General features: G+C 46.7%; 1 protein-coding gene and 1 long non-coding RNA gene across 2 annotated transcripts in view; both read right to left on the bottom strand.

Annotated features, from left to right (window-relative positions):
• Nucleotides 1–21873, bottom strand: part of LOC140185051 (uncharacterized) — a 783302-nt gene that overhangs the window by 260162 nt on the left and 501267 nt on the right. The window lies entirely within an intron of this gene.
• Nucleotides 12152–14242, bottom strand: LOC140185420 (uncharacterized). The gene is made up of 2 exons (XR_011882626.1): nt 13874–14242; nt 12152–13753 (listed from the first exon to the last, which is right to left on the bottom strand). It is a non-coding gene; the product is annotated as an uncharacterized lncRNA (long non-coding RNA).

The raw sequence follows: 21873 nt of genomic DNA, 5'->3' as shown, positions 1-21873 counted from the left end.
GGGGTTGATGATGCTCACAATTTCGAATGGTCCGAGGTAACGAGGGGCGAGATTCTTGAGTTCATTGTTGAGGGGGATGTATTTTGAAAACAGCCAAACCTTCTGACCAGGCCGATGGTTGGGCGCAGGAATTCGATGGCGATCGGCAATCCTCCGGTTGCGGTCAACTCAACGGAGCAGGGCCGCTCGTGCATCCTTCCAGACCTTGCGGCACCGGCGGAGATGGGCCTGACCTGAAGACACAGCAATGTCGTCTGCATGGGCTGGAAACAGAGGGGCTGATAACCGAAGGAGCACTCGAAAGGATGCATTCCGGTGGCGGTGAGTTGTGGGCGTACTCCACCCAAGTGAGGTGGGTGCTCCAGGATGACGGGTTGTTGGCGGATATGCAGCGCAGTGCTGCTTCCAAATCCTGGTTTGTTCATTCCGTTTGGCCGTTAGTCTGTGGATGGAAACCGGAAGACAGACTTGCTGAGACTCCAAGGCCTTCACAGAAGAACCTCCAGACTTGAGAGATGAATTGGGCACCCCGGTCAGAAACAATGTCAGGGGCAATTCCATGAAGGCGGAAGACGTGTTGAACAAGGAGGTCGGGTGTTTCATAGGCTGTAGGGAGTTTGGGAAGGGCTGTAAAGTGCATGGCTTTGGAGAAACGGTCCACCACAATGAGTAAGGCAGTGTTACCATGTGAAGGGGGTAGTCCAGTGACGAAATACAATGCAATGTGGGACCAAGGGCGGCCGGGGACAGGGAGGGGTCGAAGCAACCCAGCAGGTGGTCGATGGGAGGCTTTCCCATGGGCAAACACAGAACAGGCAGAGACGAAGGAGCGAGTGTCAGCATCCATGGAGGACCACCAGAAATGTCGTTTCAGACGGGACAGAGTTCGATCGATTCCGGGATGGCAGGCGAAACGAGAAATATACCCCCATTGGAGAACCTGAGACGGAACAGAGTCAGGCAAGAATAGACGATTGGGGGGTCCATTGCCTGGGTCAGGTTGCGTCCGTTGGGCCTCTTTGACTATGGATTCGATCTCCCAGGAAAGGGCAGCCACAACACAGGATGGATGAAGGATGGTATCGAGTTTGGGAAGACCCCCCTCGAAGACCTATTGACGAGAGAGAGCATCTGGCTTCACGTTCCTGGAACCAGGACGATCGGTGTGGGTGAATTTGAAACGGTCAAAAAATAATCCCAACAGGCTTGGCGGGAATTAAAGCGTTTAGCGTTCTGGATGTACGCCAGGTGCTTGTGGTCCGTCCAGACCATGAATGGATGTTCAGCTCCCTCCAGCCAGTGCCTCCACTCCTCCACGTCGAGTTTGACGACCAGCAACTACCGGTTCCCAACGTCGTGGTTACTTTCGGCGGGGGATAGACGGCGAGAGAAGAAGGCGCAGGGATGGAGCTTTTGGTCTCGGACGGAGGGTTGGGAGAGGACCGCTCCCACCCCAGAGTCGGAGCCGTCAACTTCCACAATGAATTGGCGAGAGGGGTCGGGCTGGACCAAGATGGGGGCGGAGGTGAAACGCCTCTTCAGCTCCGAGAAGGTTGAGTCGGCTTCAGGGATCCAGTGAGAAGGGGTCGCAGGAGAGATGAGTTGAGTAAGGGGCCGCTGCCACTCGGCTGTAATCCCTGATGAGGCTACGGTAGAAGTTTGCGAACCCCAGAAATCGCTGGAGTTGTTTAAGTGTCGTGGGTTTTGGCCACTCCGCCACAGCCCGGATCTTTTCGGGATCCGCCCTCACTTGCCCGCTCTCAATGATGTACCTCAGAAAACTGACAGAACGGGCATGGAACTCGCACTTTTCTGCCTTAACGAATAGCGTGTTCTCCAAAAGCCTCTGGAGAACCTGACGGACATGGTGGGTGCGCTCCTGAAGACTGCCAGAGAAGATTAGGATGTCGTCCAAACAAACGAAAACGAAACGGTTAATAAAGTCCCCAAGGACGTCGTTTACCAGGGCTTGGAAGTCGGCGGGGGCATTAGTGAGACCGAGAGGCATGGCAGCCGTCTGGTGTGTGATGAAGCTCCAGGGAGAAGGTCAATTGCGCAGTCGTAAGGGCGGTGTGGAGGCAGAGAAAGGGCCCGATGCTTGCTAAACACCGCTCCTAGATCCTGATACTCTACGGGAACCCTGGACAAGTCAGGGGGTTCAGAGGCGGACGAGGTCGCTTTGACCTCCACTGGGGAAAGGGCTGATTGCAGACAAGTGGAATGGCAGAACGAACTCCAGCTGACTATCTTCCCGGTGGGCCAGTCGGTGTGGGGGTTATGACGACTTAACCAGGGGTAACCAAGAACTATAGGGGCTTGAGTGGAGGAAATTAAATTGAATCGTACCTGTTCCCGCTGTTTTCCGGAGAGAAGGAGAAGCAGGGGCTCTGTACAGTGTGTGACTCGGGCCAGAAGTCTACCGTCCAGCGCCCGAGCTTCCAGGGGTATAAACATGACTCACCAGGAATTCCGGCTTGGAAGACTAAGTTTTCATCCAAAAAAAAATTCCCTCACCGCCGGAGTCCACTGGTGCAAACAGAGGCAGGGACTGTTGGTTGTAACACAAGGTAGCTTGAAGCTGCATCGGGGGTCGGGCTGGGAAGGGAGTGTTGTCTGGCTCACCAGAGTCCCCCTTTCCACTGGTGAACCTTCCCTTTAGGCCGAAGGGACGGGTAGCGCCGAAGAGGCCGGACTGGCAGCGATATAGACACTCACCCGCTCTGTATCTCCGGAATCTTCATCATCACTTATTCTTCTCCTGCTTCTTCCCCTTCTTCTTCTTCGTGTTTTACGGCGGTTGGAACCCAGCTTAATGGTGCATTACCGCCACTTGCTGCTCCGGAGGGTGCAATAGACTTTGTAGGAGAAAGGCGGTTCCGTCCCAGCTGCATGGTTTCCCCTCTCGGGGCGGTGGAAACGGCAGGGCTGGGAGCTACTCCAGGAGCAGGAGCAGGAGAGCTGCCTGTTCTGGCGGGAGGCGGTAATGCGTGCCGAAGAGTTGGCCAAAGGTGGTGGGCGACCAGTTCTTTCTCTATGGCGTTCTCAGAGGCGATTGTCCAACCTGGTGGCTCGGGAGATCAGGGGATCCAGGCTGTCGGTGTCGTCTCTTGCCGCCAACTCGTCTTTCACCATGTCACTGAGACCATTCCGAAATATCCGTTGGAGTACCTCATCGTCCCACCCCGTGTCAGCGCTAACGTCCGGAACTCCACGGAATATTCGGCAATACTGCGTGAGCCCTGCCGGAGAGTGAGTAGACGCTTGGCGGCGTGTTTACCAAAGATCTTTCTCATCTCCGCGATAAAGGTGGCGAAAGAAGAGCAGATATCCACTTGGTTATCCCAAACAGCTGTGGCCCACGCTAATGTACTTCCCAGCAACAGTCCCATGATATAACAAATATCTGACTGATCCGTGGAGTACGTGGGCGACTGCTGTTCAAACACCAGGGAGCACTGATGAAGGAAGGGCCGACACGTAGTGCTCCGGTTCAGGTACGCGAGGCTGTCTTGGCGGGGGTGTTGCTGACACGTAGGGGGTTGCCACGACAGGCTGTCTGGGCTCGTTAGACAGGGTTCCAGGAGTGGGCTGAGTGAGATGAGTGGATACACGGTCCACCTGGTCACCGATCTGCGTGACGTGAGCAGACACGGAATGGAGGTTCTCCATGACCTCCCGGAGGAGATGGTCGTGCTGTCCCAGTAGGGAACCATGTCTGGCGTAGGCATACATATGCATAGAACAGTACAGCACATTACAGACCCTTCGGCCCACAAAGTTATGCAGACCCTCAAACCCTGCCTCTCACATAACCCCCCCAACTTAAATTCCTCCACATACCTGTCTAGCATTCTCTTAATCTTCACGAGTGTATCTGCCTCCACCACTGACTCAGGCAGTGTATTCCACGCACCAACCCCTCCCTGAGTAAAGACCCTTCCTCTAATATCTTCCTTGAACTTCACACCCCTTACCTTAAAGCCATGTCCTTTTGTATTCAGTAGTGGTACATTAGGGAAGAGGCGCTGGCTATCCACTCTGTCTATTCCTCTTACTATCATGTACACCTCTATCATGTCTCCCTTCATCCTCCTTCTCTGCAAAGAGTAAAGCCCTAGCTCCCGTAATCTCTGATCATAATGCATACTCTCTAAACCAGGCAGCATCCTGGTAAATCTCCTCCTTACCCTTTCCAATGCTTCCACATCCTCCCTACAGTGAGGCGACCAGAACTAGACACAGTACTCCAAGTGTGGCCTAACCAGAGTTTTAAAGAGCTGCATCATTACATCGCAACTCTTAAACTCTATCCCTCGACTTATGAAAGCTAACACCCCATAAACTTTCTTAACTATCCTATCTACCTTTGAGGCAACTTTCAGGGATCTGTGAACATGTACCCCGAGATCCCTCTGCTCCTCCAGACTACCAAGTATCCTGCCATTTACTTTGTACTCTGCATTGGAGTTTGTCTTTACAAAGTGTACCACCTCACACTTCTCCGGGTTGAACTCCATCTGCCACTTCTCAGCCCACTTCTGCATCCTATTAATGTCTTTCTGCAACCTTCGACAATCCTCTACACTATCTACAACACCACCAACCTTTGTGTCATCTGCAAACTTGCCAACCCACCCTTCTACCCCCAGATCCAGGTCGTTAATAAAAATCACGAAAAATAGAGGTCCCAGAACAGATCTTTGTGGGACACCACTAGTCACAATCCTCCAATCTGAATGTACTCCCTCCACCATGACCCTCTGCCTTCTGCAGGCAAGCCAATTCTAATTCGCCCTGGCCAAACTTCCCTGGATACCATGCCTTCTAACTTTCTGAATAAGCCTACCGTGTGGAACCTTGTCAAATGCCTTACTAAAATCCATATAGATCACATCCACTGCACTACCCTCATCTATATGCCTGGTCGCCTCCTCAAAGAACTCTATCAGGCTTGTTAGATATGATCTGCCTTTCACAAAGCCATGCTGACTGTCCCTGATCAGACCATGATTCTCTAAATTCCTATAGATCCTATCTCTAAGAATCTTTTCTAACAGCTTTCCCACCACAGACGTAAGGCTCACTGGTCTATAATTACCCGGACTATCCCTACTAACTTTTTTGAACAAGGGGACAACATTCGCCACCCTCCAGTCCTCCGGTACCATTCCCGTGGACAAGGAGGACATAAAGATCCTAGCCAGAAGCTCAGCAGTCTCTTCTCTCGCCTCGTGGAGCAGCCTGGGGAGTTATTCCGTCAGGCCCCGGGGATTTATCTATCCTAATGTATTTTAACAATTCCAACACCTCCTCTCCCTTGATATCAACATGCTCCAGAACATCAACCTCACTCATATTGCCCTCACCATCACCAAGTTCCCTCTTATTGGTGAATACCGAAGAGAAGTATTCGTTGAGGACCTCGCTCACTTCCACAGCCTCCAGGCACATCTTCCCACCTTTATCTCCAATCGGTCCTACCTTCACTCCTGTCATCCTTTTTTTCTTAACATAATTGAAGAATGCCTTGGGGTTTTCCTTTACCCTACTCTCCAAGGCCTTCTCATGCCCCCTTCTTGCTCTTCTCAGCCCCTTCTTAAACTCCTTTCTTGCTTCCCTATATTCCTCAATAGACCCATCTGATCCTTGCTTCCTAAACCTCATGTATGCTGCCTTCTTCCACCTGACTAGATTTTCCACGTCACTTGTCACCCATGGTTCCTTTACCCTACGATTCTTTATCTTCCTCACTGGGACAAATTTATTCCTAACATCCCGCAAGAGATCTCTAAACATCCACCACATGTCCATAGTACATTTCCCCGCAAAAACTCATCCCAATTCACACCCGCAAGTTCTAGTCTTATAGCCTCATAATTTGCCTTTCACCAATTAAAAAACATTCCTGTCTTCTCTGATTCTATCCTTTTCCATGGTAATGTTAAAGGCCAGGGAGCGGTGGTCACTGTCCCCCAGATGCTCACCCACTGAGAGATCTGTGACCTGACCCGGTTTATTACCTAGTACTAGATCTAGTTTGGCATTCCCTCTGGTCGTCCTGTCTACATACTGTGACAGGAATCCGTCCTGGACACACTTAACAAATTCTGTCCCATCTAAACCCTTGGAACTTAAAGGTGCCAATCAATATTAGGCAAGTTAAAGTCACCCATGATAACAACCCTGTTATTTTTGTACCTTTCCAAAATCTGCCTCCCAATCTGCTCCTCTGTAATCTCTGCTGTTATTAGGGGGCATATAGAATACCTCCAACAGAGTAAATGCTCCCTTCTTGTTCCCGACTTCCACCCATATTGACTCAAAAGAGGATCCTGCTACATTACCCACCCTTTCTGTAGCTGTAATAGTATCCCTGACCAGTAATGCCACCCCTACTCACATTTTTCCGCCCTGTCTATCCCTTTTAAAGCACTGAAATCCAGAAATATTGAGAATCCATTCCTGCCCTGGTGCCAGCCAAGTCTCTGTAATGGCCACTACATCATAATTCCATGTATGTATCCAAGCTCTCAGTTCATCACCTTTGTTCCTGATGCTTCTTGAATTGAGGTACACACATTTCAGCCCTTCTACCTTACTGTCTTCACACTGTTTATTCTGCTTCTCTTTCCTCAAAGCCTCTCTGTATGTTAGATCTGGCTTTACTCCATGCACTTCTTTCACTGCTGTATCGCTTGTGGTCCCATCCCCCTCGCAAATTAGTTTAAACCCTCCCGAACCATGCTAGCAAACCTACCTGCCAGGATATTGCTCCTGCTCAAGTTCAGGTGCAAACCATCCAATCTGTACAGGCCCCACCTTCACCAGAAGAGATCCCAATGATCTAAAAATCTAAAACCGTGTTCCCTGCACCAACTCCTCAGCCACGCATTCAACTGCCACCTCCTCCAATTCTTACCATCACTGTCACGTAGCACTGGCAGTAATCCTGAGAACGCTGCCCTTGAGGTCCTGTTCTTCAGCATACTGCATAATTCCTGAAACTCACACTTGAGGACCTCATCCCTCTTCCTGCCTATGTCGTTGGTCCCAACGTGTATCACGACTTCTGGTTGCTTTCCTTCTCGTACCAGGATGTCGTGCACCCGGTCAGAGACATCCCGGACCCTGGCACCCGGGAGGCAACAAACCATGCGGGTGTCCTTCTCACGTCCACAAAATCTCCTGTCTGCTCCCCTGACTATAGAGTCTCCAATGACTACAGCTCTCCTCTTCTCCGTCCCACCCTTCTGCACCACAGGGTCAGACTCAGTGCCGGAGGCCCTGCCACCGTAGCTCACACCTGGTCGGTCGTCCCCGCCAACAGTATCGATGACTGAAATAAAACATTTGTTCGCTAGAATGGCGCGTGGGGGAATTGTTCTGGAACAAAACGGAGTCATGACATCTGATAATGAAATGCAAAAACCTTTTTCCCCACTGAACCGAGTCTCACCAAGATTCTCCAGTTCCAGTGTTTTGAAAAATATTACTGATAAGCTCCATCAGTTGGACCCTAGACCGCAAGAAACAAGCGAAGGAGCTAATCGACAAGCATGGAAATGTATTTTGTGACATTTTGAAATGGTGCACATATGCAGTGCGTCACGTCGTTATAAATTCAGTCCAGCCCATGAAACAGCATCTTTACAGAGTGAACCTTGAGAAAAGTAAAATGGTTGAGCAAGAAATTAGAAACTAGAAAGAACAAGGAAGGAGAATGGATGACTGTATTGATAGAGTGGGGAAGGCTAAATACCTTACAAAGATTGACCTGTTAAAAGGATGCTGGGGTGTTTCTTTAACAGAGAGGGCTAAAGAGATATCAGCATTTGGGACACCATCTGGACCGTATGAACATAATGTTTTACCCTTCGGGATGAAAAATGCACCAGGGACATTTCAAAGAATGATCAATTCTGTGATTGGAGGTTTAGAAAACATAGAGGCTTTTATCAATGATTGACAGGCCTGGAATGACACATGGGAAGAGCATATTGCAGCAGTAGAAAAACTATACGACAGACTTTCCAAGGCCAATCTTACGGTGACCTTTTATAAGAGTGAAATTGATCATGCTACTGTTATTTATCTTGACTATGTAGTAGGCCAGGGTCAACTGGCTCCTGTTCAGGCCAAGGTTCAAGCTGTTGCTGAGGTTCCTGTTCTGACCGGCAAGAAAGCTTTAAGAAGGTTTATAAGAATGGTTGGGTACTATCGTAAGTTTTGTAAGAAATTTGCTGACATCGCCCTCCCCCTAACAAAATTCCCAGGGAAGAGTGAAAGATTTGTCTGGAATGACTTTTGCCAGGAGGCATTTGAACATCTGAAAACCATCCTGTGTTATCATCCTCTGCTCAAAGCAGCTGATTTTTTGAAACCATTCTCGATAGCAACCGATGCTAGTTACGAAGCTGTTGGGGCGGTACTGTTACAGAAGGGTGTGGATAATATTGAACATCCAGTAGCTTATTTCTCAAAGAAATTCTCAGGGAAATTATTCAACTGTTGAAAAGGAATTGTTAGCACTTATTCTGGCTTTACAACATTTTAAGGTCTATGTTCAGAGACCTCAAAATCTGCCTGTTGCCCAGAGACCGCTTGTGGTTTACATGGACTATAATCCGTTGGTGTTTCGAACTAAGATGAAGGATAAGAATAGAAGGTTGTTAATTTGGAGTCTGATATTGCAAGAATGTGACTTAAAAAAACAAGCATGTGAACGTACTGACAATATTACAGCTGATTGTTTATCCAGATGTTAAGTTGGAAACTGTACAGATTTTTGCTCTGTCATCTGATGGATCAACATGTATTGTTTCAAACTCTGTAATGTACATTTAGACGAAAATAAGATGCCTTTGTCAATTTTTTTTCTCTCTCTGAAGAAAGGGGTGTGACGGGGTCCTATAAATTGTGCTTGTTTACCCCTATGAACTGTGCTTTTGAAAGAGAGAGAGAGAGTTATTTAACAACGACATGTGCTTTTGAAAGAGGCAGAGAGACGCAGACTGCTCACAGGTTGTTTGTACTTTCTTCAAGGACATCGCCTGCTTATATTCTTCCACAGACAGAGAAGGGCGGAGTTATTTGAGAGACAGTCGGCGCTCAGCACGGGAAGATAAAATAGAAGGTCAGATGATATAGACCTCAGATACATGTTTTGGACACTGAATGAGCTCTGTTGTGCCCGCAGAAAAAGCGGGTTTTTGGAGGAACGATCAGTGGCTCTTGCGGTGAAAAGAAAAGGCAGTGACCGGTGGGGAGCTGTCCATGTGTCCACCCTTGCCTGGCTGATAGCTCCACCACAGAAAACCGGTCCCCATTGTTGAAGTCACAGTCGGTGACTATTAAAGGATTTCGGAGGGCAAAGGGAAGATCCACGGCGTCAGCTCACCTGAAGATTCAAATCCCTCTCTCTCTCTCTCTCTCTCTCTCTCCATCACTACTCAACTCAATACCACGGACTGAACTGAACTGAACTTTACTCATCATCGTAAGACAGTATCTCCTTGCCCCCAAACTTGTACGTGACAGGTGGAAGAGATATCGGACTGGAAGTGGGGAATCTAATAGAGGACAGATGGGCAGCGCCTCCGTTTGGTGATCCACTCTCTTTTAATTCTTCTATTGTCTTCTTTACTTCACCCTACACCCTCCTTCCGGTTGAACATATTACCTTGTGTTTCTCCCTCTCATCCCCATAGCCTCTAAGCCTGATTCCTCATCTTTATTCCACCAGCCCTGCTGGTTTCCCATCTATGTACTCCCTTTCATAGATACTGCATAGCCTGCTGAGTTCCTCCAGCAATATTGTGTGTGTTACTAGTTACCCTGCCACTCCTTCTCTTCTTGCCTGCCCATCACCTTTCTCTGATTCTAGTAATCCTTCCTTTCGTCAGTATTCCACTCTACTCTCCTATTAGATTCGTTCTTCTGCAGCTCGTGAACTTTTCCAACTCTCATCTCCCAGCTTCCGATTTCAATTCCATCCCCACCCACTAACATTGCCCCTCATCTACCAACTACCAACTTCAACTTCGACCACTTCCCTCAATTTATCATTCTAGCATCTATCCCCGTCCTTTACGGTGCTGATGAAGTGTCATTTTACAAAACGTTGACGGTTGTCTGTTAACTGTCGTGTTGTCCACAGCGGACATGTCATTGCGGCTGGACACCACCAGGCGGGAGTGTTGTTCACAGCGGACCTGTCTTTGTGGCAGGACTCACCCGGTAGGCGTGTTGTCCATTGCGGTCCGGTCATGCGGCTGGACACCACCAGGTGGGAGTGTTATCAACAAGGGACCGGCCATTGCGGCGGAAAACCTCCAAGTGAGTCCCGTCCACAGAGGACCTGCCATTCCGGTAGGACACCACTAGGTGGCAGTGTTATCTACAGGGGACCGGCAATTGCGGCAGAAAACCGCCAGGTGAGAATGCTGTCACAGAGGCCCTGCCATTCCGGCAGGACACCACTAGGTGGGAGTGTTATCAACAAGGGACTGGCCATTGCGGCAGGAAACCTCCAGGTGAGAGCCCCGTCCACAGAGGACCTGCCATTCCGGCAGGTCACCACTAGGTGGGAAAATTGCCCACAGAATGTACTGGAGGAACTCACGGATGAAGCAGCGTCCATGGAAATGAATCAACAGTTGACATTTCGATCTGAAACCATTTTTTAGGGTGGGAAATAAAGGAGGAAGGCGAGGCAGCAGAAAGAGGATAGACAGGAAGTGATTGGTGAAATCCGTTGAGTGGGAAGATAAAGAGCTGGAGAGCAAGGCATCTGGTTTGAGAGGAGAGGTTGGGCCATGGGAGAAAGAGAAGTAGGAGTGGGAAAAGTAGTTAATATGCAGATGAGAAAAGGAGGTAAGAGCCAGAGTGGTGGGGGGGAGGGTGGAGATGAGGGGAGGGGGAAGGGTAAAGTTTACTGGAAGAAGAAATCGATACTCATCCCACCTGGTTGGAGGTTATATAATGAAAATGTAAGGTGTTGTTCCTCCACCCGCAGGTTGGCATCATGATGGCATAAGAGGAAGTCATGGAACGATATGTTGGAATGGAAATGAAGATAGAATGAAATTGTTTGGGCACTGGGGAGTTCCACTTTTGTCAGATGAAAAGGAAGTGCTGGACAGAGCAATTTCCCCAATTTACGCCAGGTCTCACCGATGTGGAGGAGCTGCATCAGGAGCACCGGATACAATGGACAAGTGTTGCCTCACCTGGAAGAATCTCTTTGGGTGATGAATAGAGTAAGGGAGATGAATGGACGGGTGTAGTATTTCTCTCTGTTCCAGGGATAGGTGCCAGGAGGAACAACAGTGGAGAAGGACAAATGGATGGAACAATCTCTGTAGAAACCGGAAAGTGGTGGGTGGTAAATATGTGTTCAGAGCACAAGACACTGGAACAGAATCAGGTTATTCGGCCCATCGAGTCTGCTCCTTTATTTCATCAAGGCTGACCAATTTCCCTCCCGAACCCATTCTTCTGCCCTCCTCCCGGGACAAAACATTCCCTAAGTAATCAAGAACCTGTCAGCTTCCGCCAAATTTACACTCTATAACCTGCAAACACAGCCCCCTGTGGCAACGAGTTCAACAGATTCACGGCCTACTGTTCTCAACCAGGCAATTATAGGCCGGTGAGACTGACATCAGAATTGCTAAATCTATTGGATGAGCTAAAGGCAACTCCTGCCAAATGGCCTCTGTCTGAAACGTCGAATGTACTCTTTTCCATAGATACTGCCTGGCCTGCTGAGTTCCTCCAGCATTGTGTCTGTGTGTTGCTCGGATTTCCAGCATCTGCAGATTTTCTCTTGTTTGTGACAATCGATTGCATTCATTTTTTACGGACAGGAAGGCTGGTTTAACATTTTATCTGCAACTGGACAGTTCAGTTTTGAACATTATGAGTGCGATGTTGTACTATGAATATGTTGACCACTGTGCTCGAAATGTTTTTGTTCTATTTGTATTGCTTCTCGTAAAATGTGTGAATAATTTGTGTTTCTGTTGTTGTGAATGTGGCTTTGTCATGTGTCTGTGATGATGTTGCCGGTATGTTTATCAGAGCAGCTGTGTTTAATGTCATTTTCTGTACACAACTGTAAAGGAAAAGAAAACAATTGTTACTCCGGATCTGATGCAACAATAAAAAAGGAAACACACAATGATAAAGAACAATAATAAAAATACAATAAATATAAATACATAGGATAGCTCATATACACAGATTGATTGTATGTCCTTAAAGTGACGCCTGGCTGTACATGAGGTGACTGACAGGAAATGATAAAGTAGTGGTGGTTGCGGGTGTGGAGGGGTGGGTTAATGGGAGGAGGTGTCAGTTACTGCTTCTTGGGGCGAATAACTGTTTTGAGTCTGGTGTGGATGCTAAGTTGCCTCCTCCATGATGGGATTGGGGCAAACAGTCCGTGAGTAGGGTGGGTGGGATCCTTCATGATGTTACTGACGTTTTAGGGCACCTTTTTGTATCCATCTCCCTGATGGTGGACAGGCTGATGTTTTGGACAGTTTGGACCACCAGTTCAGAGCCTTCCTGTCAGCCCTAGTGCAGTTTCCGTACCGTGCAGTGATGCAACGAGTTATTCTCCACTGCGCACCTGCAGATTGAAATGAGTGTGGATATACAGTGCACAGCCCAGCTCTCTGCAGCCTCCTCAGAAAGCGGAGGGTCGGTGAGTTTACTGTGACGGTGTAGGATGTGTTCTGGCACCATGAGAGTTTGAGACTGCTGACAGTTTCCACTGCCACGTCACTGATGTAAAGAGCGATGTGAGAGGTGCGAGTTCTCCCAAAGTCAATAACCATCTCCTTTATCCTGCTGACATTGAGGAAGAGGCATCAGGCTCAGCGCTCTTCCACCTCCTCTCTGTCGGCCATCTCACAGTTGTTGGCGATGAGCCCCTCACGTGTGGTGTCATAGGTGACCCTGACGATGTGATTACTCGGGTGTTTGACTGTGGAGTCATGTGTGAGCAGAGTGTACAGTAACGGGCTCAGCACACAGCCGTGGGGACACCGTACTGAGGAGGACAGGAGACAAGAACTGTTGTACATCCTGACATCTGACGGATAGTGACATGAGGGGTTGTGTTTGGTATTTCAAATTCTTCTTTCTGTTCTTCACTCAATGACATCTCTGCTGATACACCCTCTGGACCATACGTAATGGATGTGTCCGGTTAAAGAAAGAGTTTCTGCTCTGTGTTCGGTAAGGACCAGTTGATAATAAATCAGTTGAGATAGTTCAGTATACAGGGTGGTAGAATGTAAATGCATCAGAGGTTTACATGTCAGAAGAAGGTGTCGTAGATAATCAGCGTCGCTGCGCAGTTCAAGACTGTCTGTACCTCGAGAGCAGAGCTGTCCTGCAAGTCTATTCCAGCAGAAGACTCCCATGTGTCCTGGAAACGGAAAATAAAGTCAGTTAAAGTGTATCCCGCTGTCTGTCTGCACCTGGTGACATTTACAAAATCACTATGCTGACGTGCTGTCCCATCAGTGGCAGCCTTCCACAGTCCCTTTAACCACGTTTCCATGGTAACATTATTAATGTCATTAATGGTTCGTGTCCAATCTCCCTCTCTTCGTCCGTGGAGTTCAAAAGCTCTTTCTACTGCACGTCACGCTGGGGTTCGAGCTCTTTGTTCTGTCGTCTGCTAACATTAAAACTCCATCCAGAATCCTGGATCCGGGCTGGACTCGGGCTGTCTTAGACTCTACAGGCGGGGATATAAGAACATACAAAGATAAGAAATAGGAGCAGGGGTCGGCCATCTGGCCCAAGGAGCCTACTGCACCACTCAATATGATCATGACTGGTGTGGCCAAGGACTCACCTTCACCTACCTGTCTTTTCTCCATAACCCTTAATTCCCATACGATTCAAAATCTATCCACCCTTGTCATAAATATATTTACTGTAGTTGTCTGTACTGCTTTATTGGGCAGAGAATTCTACAAATTCACCACTCCCTGGGAAAAGCAGTTCCGCCTTCATCTCCGTCCTAAACCTACTCCTCAGAATCTTGAGGCTATGTCCGCAAGTTCCAGTCTCACCTCCCAGTGGAAGCAACTTTCCTGCCTAAATCTTATCTATCCCTTTCATAACTTTATATGTTTCCATAAGACCTCATCTCATTCTTCTGAATTCCAGTGAATATGTCGCAGGTGTTTTAACCTCTGCCCACAGTCATTGTGCAAAACCATTTATTTCACCATGAGATCATAGAGAGCCCACATTTGTGGAACTCTGAGTTTGAGGAAAATCAGCTTGTGTTTGGATCCAGTAGCTGACAAGTGTGTGTGTCCATATCAGAACAGAGGCGTTAGTTCAGAACGTTCTTTCCCAACCGTCCACACTTATCTCATCTGTACAGCTGTATTATCGCTCTACTGAGGGGCTGTGGTCAGCACAATAATCTTAGTACTGCAGACTTGCGACTGAATTGGATAAATACAGGCTGTCAAGTCACAAAGCTTTAACAGCACACCATTCTTTTTAACCCTCTCTTCCCCCTCACTCCCCTTCTCTGTCTGCCACCCTCACTTTCTCTCCATATCTCTGCCGCCACTCTGCACCCTCTGAATGAGAGGGAAATCAGCTTGTGTTTGCTTCCAGTAACAGACAAGTGTGTATGAACTCCTCAGAACAGAGCAGTTAATTCAAAACGTCCTTTCCCATCCGTCTACACTTATCTCATCTGTACAGCTGTATTATCCCTCTGCTGAGGGGTTGTGGTCAGCACAATGATCTTAGTTAACAGACTTGCAATTGGAATTGGATAAATGCCGGCCATGGAAAAAAATCATAAAGCTTTAACAGCACACAATTCTTTTAACCCTCTCTTCCCCCTCACTTCCCTTCTCTGTCTGCCACCCTGACCTTTCTCCATATCTCTCCCACCAATCTCCACCCTCTGAATGAGAGGGAAATCAGCTTGTATTTGGTTCCAGTAGCAGACAAGTGTGTATGAACTCCTCAGAACAGAGGAGTTAATTCAGAACATCCTTTCCCAACTGTCCACACTTATCTCATCTGTACAGCTGTATTATCGCTCTGCTGAGGGGTTGTGGTCAGCACAATGATCTTAGTTAACAGACTTGCAACTGAATTGGATAAATACCGGCCATCAAAAAAATTTAAAGCTTTAACAACACACAACACTTTTAACCCTCTCTTCCCCCTCCCTACCCATCTTTCTCTACATCTCTCCCCCCACCGACTCTCCCCCCACCCTTCCCCCACTCTCCACCCTCTGAGTTAGAGGGAGCTCAGCTTGAGTTCGGATCCAGTAGCAGACAAGTCTGTGTGACTTTATCAGAACTTGAATCCTAGGGGACCAATATCCTGGCGGGGAGATTTGCGAGGGCGACTGAGGTGACTTTAAACTAGAATGGTTGGGGGGTGGGAATCAAATTAAAGAGACTAGGAGAGAGCAGGCTAGCTCACAACAGGGAGGTGGGAACAAGTGCAGAGAGACAGAGGGGTGTAAAATGAGGGCAGAAGCAAGAAGTAGTAACATGAAAAGTGAAAGTGGCAGCCGGCAAATCCAGGGCAAAAATCAAAAAGGGACACTTTACAACATAATTGTCTAAGGGCTAAGAGTGTTGTAAAAGCAAGCCTGAATGCTTTGTGTGTCAATGCATTCATAACAAGGTGGATGAATTAAAAGTGCAGATTGTTATTAATGAATTTGATATATTTGGGATCACAGAAACATGGCTCCAGGGTGACCAAGGACGGGAGCTCAACGTTCAGGGATATTCAGCGTTGCTGGTTAGAGAGGAGATTAACGCAATAGAAAGGAAGGACATTAGCCGGGAAGATGTGGAATCGATATGGGGAGAGCTGCGTAATACTAAGGGGCAGAAAATGCTGGTGGGAGTTGTGCACAGGCCACCTAACAGTAGTAGTGAGGTTGGGGATGGCATTAAACAGGAAATTAGAAATGTGTGCAACAAAGGAACAGCAGTTATAATGGGTGATTTCAATCTACATATAGATTGGGTGAACCAAATTGATAAGGGTGCTGAGGAAGAGGATTTCTTGGAATGTATGCGGGATGGTTTTTTGAACCAACATATCGAGGAACCAACTAGAGAGCAGGCCATTCTAGACTGGGTATTGAGCAATGAGAAAGGATTAATTAGCAATCTTGTCGTGAGAGACCCCTTGGGTAAGAGTGGCCATAATATGGTGGAATTCTTCATTAAGATAGAGGGTGATATAGTTAATTCAGAAACAAAGGTTCTGAACTTAAAGAAGGGTAAATTTGAAGGTATGAGACATGAATTAGCTAAGATAGACTGGCAAATGATACTTAAAGGGTTGACGGTAGATATGCAATGGTAAGCATTTAAAGATCACCTGGATGAACGACAACAATTGTCCATCCCAGTTTGGCAAAAGAATAAATCAGGGAAGGTAGTGCACCAGTGGCTGACAAGGGAAATTAGGGATACTATCAATTCCAAAGAAGAAACATACAAATTAGCCAGAAAAAGCGGCTCACCTGAGGACTGGGAGAAATTCAGAGTCCAGCAGAAGAGGACAAAGGGCTTAATTAGGAAAGGGAATAAAGATTATAAGAGAAACCTGGCAGGGAACATAAAAACTGACTGTAATAGCTTTTATAGATATGTGAAAAGAAAAAAGATTGGTTAAGACAAATGTAGGTCCCTTACAGACAGAAACGGTTGAATTGATTATGGGGAACAAGGACATGGCAGACCAATTGAATAACTACTTTGGCTCTGTATTCACTAAGGAGAACATAAATAATCTTCCGGAAATTGTAGGGGACAGAGGGTCTAGTGAGATGGAGGAACTGAGGGAAATACATGTTAGTAAGGAAGTGGTGTTAGGTAAATTGAAGGGATTGAATGCAGATAAATCCCCAGGGCCAGTTGCTCTGCATCTCAGAGTGCTTAAGGAAGTAGCACAAGAAATAGTGGATGCATTAGTGATTATTTTTCAAAACTCTTTAGAATCTGGACTAGTTCATGAGGATTGGAGGGTGGCAAATGTAACCCCGCTTTTTAAAAAAAGGAGGATAGAGAAACCGGGGAATTATAGATCGGTTAGCCTAACATCGCTAGTGGGGAAACTGCTGGAGTCAGTTATCAAAGATGTGATAACAGCACATTTGGAAAATGGTGAAATCATCGGACAAAGTCTGCATGGATTTATGAAAGGATAATCATGTCTGACGAATCTCATAGAACGTTTTGAGGATGTAACTAGTAGAGTGGAGAGGGGAGAACCAGTGGATGTGGTATATTTGGATTTTCAAAAGGCTTTTGACAAGGTCCCACACAGGAGATTAGTGTGCAAACTTAAAGCACACGGTATTGGGGGTGAGGTATTGATGTGGATTGAGAATTGGTTGGCAGACAGGAAGCAAAGAGTGGGAATAAACGGGACCTTTTCAGAATGGCAGGCGGTGACTAGTGGGGTAACGCAAGGCTCAGTGCTGGGACCCCAGTTGTTTACAATATATATTAATAACTTAGACGAGGGAATTAAATGCAGCATCTCCAAGTTTGCTGATGACACGAAGCTGGGCGGCAGTGTTAGCTGTGAGGAGGATGCTAAGTGGATGCAGGGTGACTTGGATAGGTTGGGTGAGTGGGCAAATACATGGCAGATGCAATGTAATGTGGATAAATGTGAGGTTATCCACTTTGGTGGCAAGAACAGGAAAACAGATTATTATCTGAATCGTGGCCGATTAGGAAAAGGGGAGGTGCAACGAGACCTGGGTGTCATTATACACCAGTCATTCAAAGTGGGCATGCAGGCACAACAGGCGGTGAAAAGGGCAAATGGTATACTGGCACTCATAGCAAGAGGGTTCGAGTACAGGAGCAGGGAGGTACTACTGCAGTTGTACAAGGCCTTGGTGAGACCACACCTGGAGTATTGTGTGCAGTTTTGGTCCCCTAATCTGAGGAAAGACATCCTTGCCATAGAGGGAGTACAAAGAAGGTTCACCAGATTGATTCCTGTGATGGCAAGACTTTCATATAATGAGTCTAGGCTTATACTCGTTGGAATTTAGAAGATTGAGAGGGGATCTTATTGAAACGTATAAAATCCTAAAGGGATTGGACAGGCTATATGCAGGAAGATTGTTCCTAATGTTGGGGAAGTCGAGAACGAGGTGTCACAGTTTGAGGATAAAGGGGAAGCCTTTTAGGACCGAGATTAGTAAAAACGTCTTTACACAGAGAGTGGTGAATCTGTGGAATTCTCTGCCACAGGAAACAGTTGAGGCCAGTTCATTGGCTATATTTAAGAGGGAGTTAGATATGGTCTTGTGTCTAAAGGGATCAGGGGGTATTGAAAGAAGGCAGGTACAGGGTTCTGAGTTGGATGGTCAGCCATGATCATACAGAATGGCTGTGCAGTCTCGAAGGGCCGAATGGCTCACTCCTGCACCTAATTTCTATGTTTCTATGTTTCTGGAACAGAGGAGTTAATTCAGAATGTTCTTTCCCAACCGTCTACACTTATCTCATTTGTACAGCTGTATTATCGCTCTACTGAGGGATTGTAGTCACTACAATGACCTTAGTTCTGCAGACTTGCAACTGAATTGGATAAATACAGGCTATCGACGAAGTCACAAACTTTAACAGCACACATCTCTTTTAACCTTCTCTTCCCCACCCCCTCGCCTTCTCTCCATTCTCCTCCCTCTGATTACAGGGAAATCAGCTCATGTTTCTATCTAGGAAAAATCCACAAGGCCACAAAGCTTTAACAACACACAGCTCTTTTGATTTCATATTTCAAATGTTCTTCCACAAGGCTGATGACTTTAAATGCTTTGGCGCTGCCAGTTCAGAGAGCTGACACGTACGTCCTGTCACAGAGGAGGCACAGCACTGCTACTGCTTTAGAAGTTTTCACAAATTCAGCTTATCGTCTCAAACTCTGACAAACTTCGATAAATGCATGATAGACAGTATCCTGACTGGTTGCATCACAGCCGGGACAGAAACCGGTTCCCATGAACGGAAAAATCTACAGGAAGTATTGGACACCTCCCAGACAGCAAAAAAAAAAACAATTAGCACATCGACTAGAAGTGCTGCCACAAGAAAGCAGCATCAATGATAACACCCCCCACCCGCTCAGGCCACGCTCTCTTCCCGCTGCTGCCTTGGGGAAGGAGGTCCCACACGAATGGACACATTTTCCAGGCCTCTGCAGCTCATCGTCTCAGTATTATGAGTCTGTCGGTCTTTGTGTGTAGTTTATTTTTATTTTATTGCATTTTTCTGCTCTATTGTGGATGCCCGCAAGAAAATGAATATCATGGTTGCATACGGTTACGTATATGTACTTCCATAATAAGTTTTATTTCAAATTTGAGCAAAGGCACAAAAACATACAGACAACCATCCAAAGGCAGGATGAGACACAGACTCACAAACTCACACTCACATACTCACACACATGAACACACACACACTTACACACTCAGACTAACAGACTCACACATGCAAACGCACACACACAGTCTGACACACTCACACTCAGACAAACAGACACACTCAGTCACACACACTCACTCACACACACACACTCACTCACACAGATACACACACACACTGATCCACACGTGCTCGCGCAGAGAGGCACACATTGACATAAATGTGCACACAGGCCACGAGACTCACACAAAACACAGACAGACACACACATCGAGACACACACACGTGCATGTACAGACACATACAGTGGCATGCAGAAGTTTGGGCACCCCGGTCAAAATTTCTGTTACTTTGAATAGCTAATTGAGTAAAAGATGACCTGATTTCCAAAAGGCATAAAGTTAAAGATGACACATTTCTTTAACATTTTAAGCAAGAAATCTTTATTATTTCCATCTTTTACAGTTTTAAAATAACAAAAAAGGAAAAGGATCCAAACCAAAAGTTTGGGCACCCTGTATGGTCAGTACTTAGTAACACTCCCTTTGGCAAGTATCACAGCTTGTAAACGATTTCTGTAGCCTGTTAAGAGTCCTTCAATTCTCGTTTGGGGGATTTTCGTCCATTCCTCCTTGGAAAAATCTTCTAGTTGTGTGAGAGCCTTGGGCTGTCTTGCACGCACTGCTCTTTTGAGGTCGATCCCCAGATGCTCAATGCTGTTTTGGCCGGGGGACTGCGAGGGCCATGGCAAAACCTTCAGCTTGCGCCTCTTGACGTAGTCCATTGTGCATTTTGAGCTGTGTTTAGGATCATTATCCTGTTGTAGAAGCCATCCTCTTTTCACTTTCATCTTTTTTACAGACGGTGTGATGTTTGCTTCCAGAATTTGCTGGTATTTAATTGAATTCATTCTTCTGTCTAGCAGTGAAATGTTCCCCCTGCCATGGCTGCGACGCAAGCCCAAAGCATGATCGATCCACCCCTGTGCTTAACAGTCGGGGAGGGGTTCTATTCATGAAATTCTGCACCCTTTTTTCTCCAAACATACTTAGGCTCATTGCGGCCAAAATGTTCTATTTTAAATTCATCAGTCCACAGGACTTGTTTTCAAAAGTATCAGGCCTGTTGAGATGTTGCTTTGAAAAATTCTGACACTAAATTTGTAGTGAGGACGCAGGAAAGGTTTTCTTCTGATTACTCTTCATTCCAGAGTCTGCTAAATCTTCCTGAAGGTCTTTTGCAGTCAAAGGGTGGCTTTGATTTGCCTTTCTGGCAATCCTACTAGCAGTTCTCTCAGAAACTTTTCTTGGTCTTCCAGATCTCAACTTGACCTCCACCGTTCCGGTTAACTGCCATTTCTTAATTACATTCCCAGCTGAGGAAACGGCTACCTGAAAGCGCTTTGCTATCTTCTTATAGCCTTCTCCTGCTTTGTGGGCATCATTTAATATAATTTTCCGAGTGCTAGGCAGCTGCTCAGAGGAGCCCATGGCTGCTGATTGTTGGGACAAGGTTTGAGGAGTCAAGGTATTTATAAAGCATTGCAATTTGCATCACCTGGCCTTTCCTAACCATGACTGTGAACAAGCTATAGCCCTAACAAGCTAATTAAGTTCTAAGACCTTGGTAAAAGTTATCTGAGAGCTCAAATCTCTTGGGGTGCCCAAACTTTTGCATAGTGCTCCTCTCCTTTTTTTCCACTCTAAAATTGTGCAAAACAAACATAATACACTAATCTTGCTTAAAATATTGAAACGAATGTTTCAATTTTAACTTTAGGACTTCTGGAGATCAGTTCATCTTCTACCCACTTAACTATTCACAGTAACAGAAATTTTGACGGGGAACCTGAACTTTTGCGTGCCACTGTATACAGTACATACACACTGACACACATCAGTAGAAACAAACACGCACACAGACGCAAATACACATGCAGACGTCACAAGCATCCCGGCACGCAGAGGAGATACATCGGGACAGAAACACATGCATGCACACACAGACACAGGCACATACAGACACAAAGGGAGACACGAAAGTGTGCACCACAGACACATACACATGCACACTCAAACAACTTTCACATCTCCCTCTCCAGCTCGCCTCTGTGTTTTCTGTGCTTTCAATTTTCGATTTGTTTCATTCTTCTAAACTCTGCAAGTCCAGGCCTGGAGCCATCATTACGTTAGCAAAGCGTACAGACGCTGTGTCCTCTCGGGGCAAACTAAAGGTGATTTTTTTCCCTCTCTCTGCTGAATGTGTTTTATATGATCACAGACTCCAACAATTTCGAGGACTGCTGGTCCAGTGCACAAGTGAGCTGCTTATTTCGTCTCAAGAGAAGATCTTAGATCTGGAAAACCTGTTGGAATTCTTTGAAGAAATAACAAGC

This window comes from Mobula birostris, chromosome 20 (genome assembly GCF_030028105.1).
Source record: "Mobula birostris isolate sMobBir1 chromosome 20, sMobBir1.hap1, whole genome shotgun sequence".
Lineage (NCBI taxonomy): Eukaryota > Metazoa > Chordata > Chondrichthyes > Myliobatiformes > Myliobatidae > Mobula > Mobula birostris.
The sequence above is the reverse complement of the archived record's forward strand: the minus strand, read 5'-3'. Positions and strand labels throughout refer to the sequence as shown.